We start from the raw sequence: 12,210 nt of genomic DNA, 5'->3' as shown, positions 1-12,210 counted from the left end.
TTGTAGACTTTGATGTATGTATATATGTCTGTGTGTCTTTTTTTAATTATAAACTTTTCATATTTTCAGTTGTTTCTTTTTTGTTCTTCATATATTTTTTGTTGTTAATTTTGATTTTCTTAATCCTAATTTACATTGACTTCTATTATAGATTTTTGTGAAATTGATTTGTACTGGGCATTATACTGTTTTGGGACCAGAGCCTCACTTATTGCATCATATTCTTGCTATCTTAGGACTAGTGTATTGTTTTATTGTGATTCAATCACAGGAGCTCTGTGCTGACCTCTGCTTGTTTAGCTTTAACCCAGTTCTTTGTATCAGTTTGAGTTTATAGGCCTTTGTGTAAACATCTGCTTAAGTTTTGTAGTCTCTATTAGATATGACTGGATTTTGAATGATGTGTTCTTTATAATGAGCATTTTTATATTTTACTATGTTTTGATTACTTGATTAACTTTCACAGATTCTATAACAACTTAGTCTTTGCACTTTGGTTGTAAAGTGACATAATATTTTAACTCGAATCAGGATGATTTTATGCTAAATGATAATTTTGAGGATAGTATGTCAATTATAGGCACTAGGCCCGGTAACTGGAGCCTTTGCCCAAAGATTATGCCCTGCATGGGCCATGCTACATCTCTGTGCTAGAGCCCATAGTTTTCCCTCCTAGATCATGCTCTGCAGACCCAGGATCCCAGGATTCCCCATTTAAATGGTCCTGAACCTATGCAGGCATCTTCCCTGCTTTTCCTCATTAGGACAGACTGCACCAGGCTAGTGATAGACAAGACACAGCTATTGCAAGGGTGGCATATGGTGGTGGGGGCACTGGGATAGAGCTAAGACATGTGTGCTGCACTGTTTTAGGAGTCAGAGGTGGGAATAGAATAGAAAGAAAATCAATGGATGCTATTGATTTACTTTGGATTGAATTGAATTATTGTTGCACTTTGGTAAAATGAAGCTAGGCAGTATTGCATATAATATTCTGATCTTCTAATAGTACTTCATGGTGTTGAACTTCTTGTCCTTGGAACTCTTTTACCAGATGATACAAAAGCTGCTAATGACTAGTATTAATTTATTTCCCTAATCTTGTGGTCAAATTATACTAAGTTACATTACATGAATCTTTTGTTCATTATTTCCTTTTTTCTCATTTTGTAATCATATGGTTTTTTTTTTCTGTTTTGAAGCATTTTGGTACATTCCAGATTGTTCCTTTGGATGGGGGTATTGGTTCTTCTTTCTTGCTTTTGAAGCTCTGATTCATTTTCTGTTTTATTACTAAGATAAGTTACTATGAAAGTTTTCTTCCAGATTCTTAATTTTATCATGCTTCTGAAATTGTTTTGATAATACATGCAATTAGTTTATCTGATATATGTCAATTATTTCTTTTTTTTTTTTTTTGAGACGGAGTCTCACTGTGTCACCCAGGCTGGAGTGCAGTGGCGTGATCTCTGATCTCGGCTCACTGCAAGCTCCACCTCCCGGATTCATGCCATTCTCCTGCCTCAGCCTCCTGAGTAGCTGGGACTACAGGTGCCTGCCACCACGCCCAGTTAATTTTTTGTGTTTTTAGTAGAGACGGGGTTTCACTGTGTTAGCCAGGATGGTCTCGATCTCCTGACCTCGTGATCCACCCGCCTCAGCCTCCCAAAGTGCTGGGATTACAGGCAGAACCACCATGCCTGGCCACTGATTTCTAATATTTTGTCTTCCCTTAAGTTTTCTGATACATTCAAGGCAATTAGTTCATCAGCTTTATTTTTCAATCTATTTTATTGATGTTTTTGTACTGTCTTCTTATTTTTTGTAAACTTCTAGTAGTTGTTCTAGTATTTTTTCCGCATAGTCTTACCTTTCATTTTGTTCTTTTTATAATATGTAAATGTTTATGATCCATTATTTATTGTTATAGCTAATGCAGTGTAAAGTATACATTGTACCATATTTCAGATGAGATACTTTATTTAAATAGCTGAGATAAAAATTTCATGGCTTAAAGTGACATCCAAACCATACACTTCTTTTTTTGAGAAGTTATTATGCTGTTAAAATGTCTAGAATTATTCTAAAATTAAACATTAAAAGGCCTTATCTCAAAACTTATTTAACATTTAAAATATTATTTTATTCACTATTCTTAGTAAAGTTTCACTCTTATTCCATTATTCTGAAATATATAACTTAATATGCTTTGTTATTGGCAGAGCCCTCTTCTTTGTCAGGGTGTGAATTTAGGTAATCAGTGATGTAGTATGAGCATAATGCTTGCGGAAGGGTTGTGGTTGTGTATTTTCTAAGGAAGATCAGTTGGCTACCCAGACAAGATCACAGAGCAGCATTTATTATTCGAAGACTGATCTGCCAATGTAATAAATATAGAACTGTCTCATAGGATGGACTTAACCAAGTTCACTGATATACAAATCAAAATTCCAATTTATTACTTTAAAAATAGATATTTAACCCTCAAGTAATCAGATGTTCATCACCATATTCTCTTCTGAAGTCAGTTTTACATGGGAATCCAAATTTTGACCAGAAGGCTGTCAGGTGAAAATGGTTACTAGAATAAGGTGATTAGTTGGATGATCTTATTGACTACTGCATCAAGCTATGCTCATCCGTGTCTACCACTTGAATTTATCTATTGCAAGGACCAGGTATATTTTTTAGTGGTCCAGGGCATCCTCTTCTTGGACAGAATGGAGACACATTACCGATTTCATTTTTCTGGATGCTCTTTTGATGTCTTGTGAACCATGTCTCTTCATTATTTTTTCAGGCATATTAAAATACAGTTACTTAGAAAAAATAAACTATATACCAAATTTTATCTGTGTTAAAATTTCAAATATGTAAAAAAGTAAACAAATTAGAAGGACATAATATAAAATGAAACAAGTTTGTGGTACTGTTGCTGGTGAACATGCATCAAACAGGAGAAAATATTCCTGTTAGTTTCCCTGGTTTGCATTCACTATAGAATAGTGGTTTTCAGGCTTTTTGGGCTGAGCAGTCCTTTTCACTTTAAAGAATTGAGGACCCAAGAGCTTTTGTTTATATGAATCAATTACTATTTTCATAAAAATAATGAGTGGATAGCTTAATAGAAGATGGTTGAATTTTTTTTTTTATTTGTGAGTGTTGTAACACATTATTTCAATGGAAATGTATGAAAAATATCTGGCCTAACACATATATGATATGTGATTAAGATGGAGCAATATTCTAATCATTTGTTTTCTGGTAATTATGATATTCTTCCTTTGATACTACACCAAAATTCAACAGTGATAATTTTCTAAAGATTAATTCCAGTATTAGAATCTGAAACCATAGTAGTGAGTTTTTCTATTTTGTTACATTAAAATCTATTTCTCTATCTTGTACTTGGAATAGATCTTTATTCATATGTGAATGGGTAATGTCATGTATTTGTCATTTGGAAAAATCAGAAAAGTTTCTAAATACTAGGAAACTGTTAAGTTCATGGTGGCAGATAGAAGCTTTTGAAAATTTGACTTTTCAACTGAAAGCTTAAATTTTATAATTGTTATCAAAAACCATCTGTGTTTCCATGATGTCATAGGTTCAGTTGATTCATTTTTGATAAAATGTCTGTCGAGTATCCAAATCTGAATAATCAAAGTTTATCTCTCAGTTTTTCTTTCAAATGAAAAAGATGATTCATGAAAAAAGCTGTAGTTCAACATGCAATTTAATCACAGATAATTTTCTTTGAGACAACCATTGTACTTCATTATGTAGCAGGTATAGTTTATGCGTATTTCTCATTTCACTACAAAATGCTAAAAAGATGCTAAAAAGATTTGCTAAAAAGAGTATTTTTTAAATCAAGGATTTTCTTAATCAAAAGTGTCTTTTTTGTGAATTCACAGATTCAAAAAAATTGTGAATGCATGACAATGAAGAATACAATGATTACAGTTTTGTTCCACTGTCTTCATTGGTGCTAGGGAGCCAGCAATTTTATCTGTCATTGCTTTTGTACCTGTAGTGCAAATGTCAATTGAGAGAAAAAGGAAAAGAATGGCTTAGTGTTTTTATGAAAAAAAGATTTGACTTGGTAGATCCCTGAAAGGGCCCAGTGAAGGAGTTCATGAACACCTCGAGAACCACAACTGTAGAGAAAAGCTGTTAGAGAAACAGTATTTTTCACCTTTGTCTAAAAAGTGCTTCTTATATCAGTTGCTTATCAATTTCACTATTTTGCTATATTTGAAAAACAGTGAAAATACATTTGAATACCACTTGAATTACAGTATTCTATTTCAACACAAATTGAGTGTACTGTGGTTCTGTTCTACTGCTAACCATCCAGAGTTAGCTCAGACCCCACAAGTTCAAGGGCATGATCCCCAACATGACCACTCTTCAGATACCAGCTACACTTAATTTGTCCCTAGGTTACCCATACTTCTGACTAAATGGCTATACATTCAGCAGTTCCTTTGATCCCCTCAGGTTTGATAACTTGCTAGAATGACTGGCAGAATTCAGGAAAGAACTATACTTAGAATGACAGGTTTATTATAAAGGATGCTAATCAGGAGGACCAGTCAAATGAAGAGACCCATATGATTGTCTGAGAGGGAACACAGGGCCTGTGTGACTTCCTTTTGTAGAATCAGGACATGTGAATGTGTTTGCCAACCAGGAGGCTCTGCTAAGCCTAGATGTACAGAGTTTTTACTGGGGTTTCATTAAGTAGTAATGATTGATTAAACCTTTGGCCATTTGTTTGAGCTCAGTCTTTAGTATCCACTCACCAGAAGTCAGGCAGCTAAATATACTAACCTGCTAATTACATGCTTATTCTTTCTGCTGACCATCCTGTATCCTGAAGCTATCTAGGGGCTTCAGTTGGCATGTGTCAACTCCTTAGCATAACAAAGACATTTCTATCTCTGGAAATTCCATGGGCTTTTGCAGCCTCTTGGAAAAGAGCTTCAAAAGTGTTCAGAACACTGCAAAAGAGAAATGTTGTGTTGGACTTCTAGGGAGCCTGGGTAAAGAGATCTGATTAATACTCTATATTGCCATTCCCTTCCCCTTTTTTTTGAGTTCTGGAGTCAGTTTGTGGTAATGTTCAACCACCCATCTTAAACCATGAAGTAAATTGGAAGGTGGAGACCACATACTGATGGCACTCCAGCAGTATCATACTAGCCTGATACTGCCCATTTATGGAGATAACAGCTTCTTCAAGCAGTTCTCTTGCCTCAGCCTCCCAAGTAGCTGGGATTACAGGCACCCACCACCACACCTGGCTAATTTTTGTATTTTTAGCAGAGATGGGTTTTTGCCATGTTGGCCAAGCTGGTCTCAAACTCCTGACCTCAGGTGATCCGACTGCCTCAGCCTCTCAAAGCGCTGGGATTACAGGCATGAGCTACCGCACCCGGCCACAAACATATCTTTCATGGCTAGAGCAGGAGGAAGAGAGAAAGGGGGAAGGTGCTACACACTTTTAACAACCACATCTTATGATAACTCACTATCATGAGAACAGCACCAAGGGGATGATAATAAACCATTCATGACAACTCCACCCCCATGGTCCAATCACCTCCCATCAGGCCCCACCGCTAACATTGGGGATTACAATTTGACAGGAGATTTAAGCGGGGACACAGAGCCAAGCCATATTGTACTTCTAACCTAAAGAGCTGTAAGATAATAAACTTGTGTTGTATAAACCACTACATTTGTGATAACTTACTACAGCAGAAATAGAAAACTAGTATAGACGGATAGCTGGGGGCAGGGCGAAGACAGAGAGGGAGGAAGTAAGAGAGGAAGAAGTTGTTATCACCATAAATGGGCGGGCGGATGTTGCAGTGAGCCGAGATCATGCCGCTGCACTCCAGCTTGGGTGACAAGAGTGAAACTCTGCCTCAAAAAAAAAAAAAAAAAAAAAAAAAAAAAAAGGTGTGCTTGCTTCCCCTTCACCTTCCACCATGATTGTAAGTTTCCTGAGGTCTCCCTGAAACAGAAGCTGCTATGCTTCCTATACAGCCTGCAGAACCATGAGCCAGTTAAACTTCTTTTCTTTATAAATTACCCAGTCTCAGATATTTCTTTATTGAAATGTGAGAATAGACCAATATAGAAAATCAGTGCCAAGGAGTAGGGCATTGCTATAAAGATACCTGAAAATGTGGAAGCAGCTTTGAAAGTGGGTAACAGGCAGAGGCTGGAAGAGTATGGAGGGCTCATAAGAAGACAGGAAAATGAGGGAAAGTTTAGAACTTCTTAGAGACTTGTTAAATTGTGACCAAAATGTTGATAGTGATATGGACAATGAAATCCATGCTGATGAGGTCTCGGATGGAGATGAGGAACTTACTGGGAACTGGAGCAAATGTCACTTTTGTTATGCATTAACAAAGAACCTAGTGGCATTTTACCCCTGCCCTGGGGATCTGTGGATCTTTGAACTTGAGACTGATGATTTAGGGTATCTGGCAGAAGAAATTTCTAAGCAGTAAAGTGTTCAAGAGGTGACCTGGCTGCTTCTAACAACCTGTGCCCATATGCATGAGCAAAGAAATGATGTAAAACTCAAACTTGTATTTAAAGGGGAAGCAGAACATAAAAGTTGAAAAATTTGTAGCCCAGCCATGTGGTAGAAAAGAAAAACTTATTTGAGGGTGCAAAAGCCAGCTGCAGCCATTTTCATAACTAAAAGGAAGGCAACAGTTGAGACTTGGGAACCCCAGCCTAGATTTTAGAGGAGATATGGAAAAGCCTGAATGTCCAGGCAGAAGTCTGCTGTAGGGCTGTAGCTTTCATGGAGAACCTCTACTAGGGCAATGCAAGAGGGAAATATGGGGTTAGAGTCTTCACTGGAGTACTGCCTGGTGGAGCTGTGAGAAGAGGGCCACCATCCTCCAGACCCCTCCAGATAGAGCTACCAATAGCTGGCACTATGCACTTGGAAAACCCATAGGCACCCAATGCCAGCCCATGAGAGCAGCCTCAGGGGCTGAACCCTGCAGGGCCATAGGGATGGAGTGGCTGAAGGCTTTGGGAGCCCACGCCTTTTATCAGTGTGCCCTGGATGTGGGACATGGAGTCAAAGGAGATTATTTTGGAGCTTTCCAAAATACAGTGTCTAACACAGATCTCACTAGGCTACATCTGAAGTGGTGGCAGGGAAGCTTTTTTATCCTGGAGTATCTCAGAGAGAATTTGTTTCCTTGCTTTTTCAAGCTTCTAAAGGCTGCCCACATTCTTTGGCTCATGGCCCTCTTCCTTTATCTTCAAAGCAGCATTATTTGAAGACTGCTTCAAAGCAGACCATTATTCCAAACTCACATCTCCCTCTGACTCTCCTGGCTCCCTCTTCCACTTTTTAGGACCCTTCTGATTACATTTGGCCTGCCTAGATAATTTAGGATAATCTGTCCACCTCAAGACTTTTAACTTAATATTATCTTCAAAATCCTTTTTGCCATGTAAAGTAACATATTCACAAGTCCGGGGATTAGAACATAGACATCTTGGGGGGTGGGGGCATTATTCATTCTATCTCTCTACATCATCTTTCCCTCCTTCCCTTCTCTTCTTCCTTTCCTTCTTCCTTCCTTTCCTTCTTCCCTTCCTTCCCAGGCCCCACTTCCAGCATTGGGGACCACATTTCAACATGAGATTTGGAGGGGACAGATATCCAAACTCAAGTATCCATTGGTGTTCCTTGCCTGAATTGATCATTAAATTACATTGAGGGTGCAATATGTTGATACTGTATTTCAGTTACTGTGTATTTTTAGAATTTTTCTATAAAGAACAGCTTTTCTTAAACTCTTTGAAAAATATTGTCATAGGCCAGGTGCGGTGGCTCACACCTGTAATCCCAGCACTTTGGGAGGCCAAGGTGGGCAGATCATTTGAGGTCAGGAGTTTGAGATTAGCCTGGCCAGTATGGTGAAACCTTGTCTCTACTAAAAATGTGAAAAATAGCCAGGCATGGTGGCGGGCACCTGTAATCCCAGCTACTTGGGAGGCTGAGGCATGAGAATCGCTTGAACCTGGGAGGTAGAAGTTGCAGTGAGCCTAGATCATGTCACTGCACTCCAGCCTGGATGGGTGACAGTGAGACTCCATCTCAAAAATAAAAAAAAAAAAAAAACACTGTAGACTAATTGTTTTCAATTTGTTATAATCAGTTATAGTCATTATTACTATTATTATTTTGATGCTCAAATTATCCTAAATTTGGTTATTTATATGTCCTTTTGACATAATACCATTAAGCTTTGAGTGTTTCCTTACCTTCTGGTCTAGCAAGATACCCAGAGCTAACCTTGTGATTTTCCTATTTTGACCTTTGAAATTAGTCATTTCCTCAAGGAGCATAGGTTTCTTTTACTGGGGATTGGCATTTTAGAAGCCAAGATCTTGGTACCAGGTGTGCTCCTTGTTACAGGTGTCCACTATCTTTAGATATATTTGGTACTTCCAAGTTCTTAGGCTTTTTTTTTTTTTTTTTTTAGTTATTTGGAGGGAATTGATGTGCTTCTTAGTGATTTCTCAGATCTTTTGAGTCAGTTATTACTCTTTCATCTACTTTCTATTTCCAAAATTTTATTGCTGTCTCTTATTTTCTATTGCCCTTCTCTCTTTGGAGGTTAAGCCTTTTTAAAATTCTTACTGTACTTTAGCAGGATTTTGGGGAAGGAGTTGAGGTAAATCAGTATGTTCAGTTACCATACTTAACTGGATGTCTTTATATCAACACTCTCAATATAAATTTAGGTTTTACTATGGAGAAGTACTATGCCTAATGCAGTTGACATATAAAACTTAAGTGATTGTATAGTCTGTTTGGGTTGCTATAACAAAATACCTTAGACTGGGTAATTTATGTACAAAAGATATGTATTGCTCACAGTTCTGGAGGCTTGGAAGTTCAAGATCTAGGTGCTAGCAGATTTGGTGTCTAGTTAGGGCTTGTTCCTCATAGAAGGCACCTTCTATGTGTCCTTATTTGGCAGAAGGGATTAGATGGTTCTGTGGGGACTTGTTTATGAGGGCATTAATTTCATTCACAAAGGTGGAGCCCTTATGACCTAATCGCCTCCCAAAGGCCCCACTTTCTAATACCATCACGTTGGTGATTTGCTTTGAACATATGAATTTTGCAAGAGACACAAACATTCAGACAATAGAAGACACTGTCTTGCCTTCAGGTAGTTTCCATGTTATCCAGGGCATTTAGAATGAGTTTATAACTAATCAGAGTACAATATTAAAATATGGAAAGTTCTGAAGTTGAGATATTAAACAGTGATAGCACTTGTCTTGTATTTTATATTTTAGAATAGTGGTTCTCCATGTTACTCACATATTAGAATTGCTTGGGAGATGTAAGAAAATATTGTGCCTTGTCGTCACCCCAGATCAGTTAAATCAGACTCTTTTATGGCTGATACTAAGTTCTACAAGTGCTGAACTTCTGATGTGATCCAGTTAGTATTTGAGTGATTTCTTTCTTTATGGGCAACAAGATGCCTTTGGCTCACCTCGTAATTTCCCTGCCCTACATCTGAAATAAGTCAGTTTCTCTCACAGCTCCATGAGGTTTCAAACTTCACAACTGAGAAGATGCTGGTCTCCTTTTTATGCTTCACTGACTCACTCATTCTTTATGACTCAGCTGAAATCTCATCTTCCCATACCCATTTAGCTCACATACCTATTTGGGCTAAGTCATCCTTTGTAATACCTATTGCTCACATGTATTTGAGCACTTACACTATTTTATTAAAATGATCTGATATACATTTTTATATTCCATTAGACTCTAAATTTCTTGAAGAAGTTAATATATTGCAGGTATGGATACATTTATGTGCTTACAAAAGTCAGTTGAACTGATCATAGGACTTCTATCTGAGAGAGTGAAATTTATGATAAAGTTCTTTAAGTGTTGGCTTTTGTTCACTTTTGCTTTTCTCTACAGCCATGTTTTATGATATTGTTGGATTGTATTAAAGGGATATTATATTTCAGTCTTGAAAGATGGTTAAGATTTACAATTGATTGTATTGGGATTTAAATAGTGCATGAGTAAGAGGTGGTTGTGGGGCAGACTGGAATAGGTGACAGCTTAAGGGGTGGTATCAAATGAAGCTTTTGCAATTGCGAGTATAATTTTTAAATACTTTTAAATATATGTATATATATTTAAATAGAGTCAGGATCTCATTGTGTTGCCTAGGCTTGTCTTGAGCTCCTGGGCTCAAGCAATCCACCTCCCTCAGCCTCTCAGCTCAGGGACTACAGGCATGAGCCACTATGCCTAGCTGCAAGTATAATTTTTAAAAGTTAAAAAAAATTTAAAAACCATCATAGTAAAAATAAATTTTAAAGACACTTATACAATCTTGTACATAATTGCTGCTATGAATTGACAGTTTAAATTTTTAAGATTCTATACCATCTTTTAGTTTTTATTGCTGCATACTAGTCATTTTTATGTGAAAGCAGTCTTTACTGTTTTACTCCCTCATTTTTGCTTTTTAAGAACTTTTCTTTGTGGTTTTGTAATTCACACATTTGTCAGTTTTTATGGCAATATGTTACTTTATGTTATTCATATATAGTTTACTTAGCACCCTCAATTGTTTGACTTTTTTTTTTCTTCAGTTTTCCACCGTTAGAGACAGTAAAACTATAATCTTCTTTGTTACAAATACTTTTCCACTTTTTTCTAGAGACTGAATGTATATAACAGAGCCTTTATCTTAAAATAAAGTTATGTGCAGCAGAAATCTGATGGAAGCAGTGGTAATGTGAGGTAGCATATGCTAAGGAATCAAACTTGTTCTAATTTTGACATTCACTTTACTAGCTGTGTGATCTTGAGTAAGCTAGCTTACTCTTGTGAGCCTCAGTCGTAAAATTAGGTTAATAATAGCTCACATTATTGAGCATTTACAATTGTGGCAGGCACTATTCTAAGTGTTTTACATGTATTAATCTATTTAAAATTCAGAACAGCCCTAACATTCCCATATTAAGATATGGGAACAGAGGCATAGAGTAGTTAAATAGGTCAGATAGTTACTAATAATGGTGCTGTTATGTACCCAGTGCCATCTAGAGCTGGTTCTCTTATTTGCTTTGTACTTCCAGAATACCAGCTGCACCCTCTCCCTTAATTTGGTTTCCAGGCTGGCACATTGGCCTTTCTTGGCCAGATTAATGATTGCTACTGGAACTGGAGTGAATTGTGAGTTCATGTTCCCAATACTTTAACTCTGTGCTTACTGTGGAAACTTTATTATAGGAGAAAGTTTCACTTTAGATTTACTATTCTCTTCAAAATTTCTGTATATTTCATATTTGCTTTTGAGGGAATGGTGATAAAAATTTAGATTCACATTTTTTTTCTTTTTTAGACGGAGTTTCCCTCTTGTTGCCCAGGCTGTAGTGCAATGGCGTGATCTTGGCTCGTTGTAACCTCCGTCTCCCAGGTTCAAGCAATTCTGCCTCAGCCACCCTAGTAGCTGGGATTACAAGTGCCTGCCACCACGCCTGGCTAATTTTTGTTTTTTGGGAGAGACAGGGTTTCACCATATTGGCCAGGCTGGTCTCGAACTCCTGGCCTCAGGTGATCCACCTGCCTCAGCCCCTCAAAGTGTTGGGATTACAGGCATGAGTCACTGCACCTGGTCTAGATTCACATTTTTATATTAACATCTAAAAGGCCTTTTCCTGTCCTTCCCTCTTTTTCCTCTTCTCCATCCCTTTCCTAACTAGCAATTTAATACTTGTTTAGTATAATTTTACCCTTCAATTGCTAGGCAGTTAGAGTACCAGGGTTTTTTAATACCTGGTAAAGAGTGCCAGGGTCTTTTTATACCCAGTACGGGACCTGATAAACATCCAGTTCAACCTCCTTACTTGGAAAAAAAGACAAAATGATACTAAAGCCACACAGTCAGGTAGTGATTTAGAACTCAAGCCAGTTTTTCTGACTCATGTCCAGTATTGGCCTCATCACATTGTACTGTTTGCTTTTATTTGTACTGTCTTTTATAAATTAGTGTAATTACTTTATTTCCTTTCCAGAAATTATTTTTAAATTTTATTTAGCTTGTTACCTGTGTATTATGTTTGCTATCAGGAAACAGCTATATTTGTTTACTTCTTTATAGTTTT

The 12,210-nt window shown here is 37.3% G+C and overlaps 1 protein-coding gene across 13 annotated transcripts in view; it reads left to right on the top strand.

The window, feature by feature from the left end:
- STK3 (serine/threonine kinase 3) overlaps positions 1-12,210 on the top strand; it is a 459,940-nt gene that overhangs the window by 208,062 nt on the left and 239,668 nt on the right. The window contains exon 1 of one of the 13 annotated variants that reach the window (XM_063816451.1): positions 9,109-9,233. The exons of the other annotated variants lie outside the window; for them this stretch is intronic. The gene's annotated coding sequence lies outside the window, so the exon portion shown is untranslated. Of the gene's footprint in view, positions 1-9,108; positions 9,234-12,210 lie in introns of those variants that run through there. 13 annotated transcript variants of the gene reach the window in all.

The sequence above is a fragment of the Pan troglodytes genome, chromosome 7 (assembly GCF_028858775.2).
Source record: "Pan troglodytes isolate AG18354 chromosome 7, NHGRI_mPanTro3-v2.0_pri, whole genome shotgun sequence".
In the NCBI taxonomy this organism is placed as follows: domain Eukaryota; kingdom Metazoa; phylum Chordata; class Mammalia; order Primates; family Hominidae; genus Pan; species Pan troglodytes.
This window is presented reverse-complemented; position numbering and strand designations above follow the sequence as displayed.